Here is a 1,090-nt window from a genome sequence, read left to right on the forward strand (position 1 = left end):
GGAATTCACGCAACTCAACAGCAAAAAAATAAATAAATAATCCAATTTTTAAAATTGGCAAAAGACCCAAATAGACATTTCTCAAAAGAAGACATACAATGACCAACACGTATATGAAAAAATTGCTCAACTGACCATCAGGGAAATGCAAATCAAAACAACAGTGAGATACCACTTCACTCCAGTTAGAATGGCTATTACCAAGAAGACAAAAGAAAACAAGTATTGGTGAGGATGTGGAGAAAAGGGAACGCTTGTACACTGTTGGTGGAAATGTAAATTAGTACAGCTATTATGGAAAACAATAGGGAGGTTCCTCAAAAACTTAAAAATAGAACTACCATTTGATCCAGCAATTCCACTACTGGAAAATACCCAAAGGAAATTAAGTCAGTATGTTGAAGAGATATTTGCACTCCTATGTTTATTGCAGCACAATTTACAACAGCCAAGATATAAAATCAACCTAAGTATCCAACAACAGATGAATGAATTTAATATATATATATATGGTATATATACACAATGGAATACTATTCAGCCATTAAAAAGAATGAAATCCTGTCATTTGTGGCAACATTGACATTACGTTATGTGAAGTAAGCCAGGTACAGAAAGACAAATACCACATGACCTCACTGATATGTGGAATATAAAAAAAAAAAGTTGGTGTTATAGAAGGAGAGAGTAGAACGGTGGTTACCAGAGACTCGGTAGGGGATAGGGGAGGGAAGACAGAGAGAGGTTGGCCAACAAGTACGAAATTACAATTAAATAGTAGGAATAAGTTCTGATATTCTATTGCACAGCAGGATGACTATGGTTAACAGTTAAGTTTTGTATATTACATAATAGCTAGAGGAGAGGCTTATGAATGTTTTTGCAACAATAAAATGATAAATCCATGAGGTGAGGTGATTGATACATTAACTACCCTAACCTGATTATTATACAACTTATATGTGTACCAAAACATCAGTTTGTACTCCATACATATGTTTAATTACAATGTGTCAACTGAAATTTTTAAAAAAATAGTCTACCAAGTATTAAAAGAAGGCATTTATTTTCTTTTATTTTTTTCATTCTG

Source organism: Galeopterus variegatus, unplaced genomic scaffold (assembly GCF_000696425.1).
Source record: "Galeopterus variegatus unplaced genomic scaffold, G_variegatus-3.0.2 Scaffold8297, whole genome shotgun sequence".
NCBI classification, from domain to species: domain Eukaryota; kingdom Metazoa; phylum Chordata; class Mammalia; order Dermoptera; family Cynocephalidae; genus Galeopterus; species Galeopterus variegatus.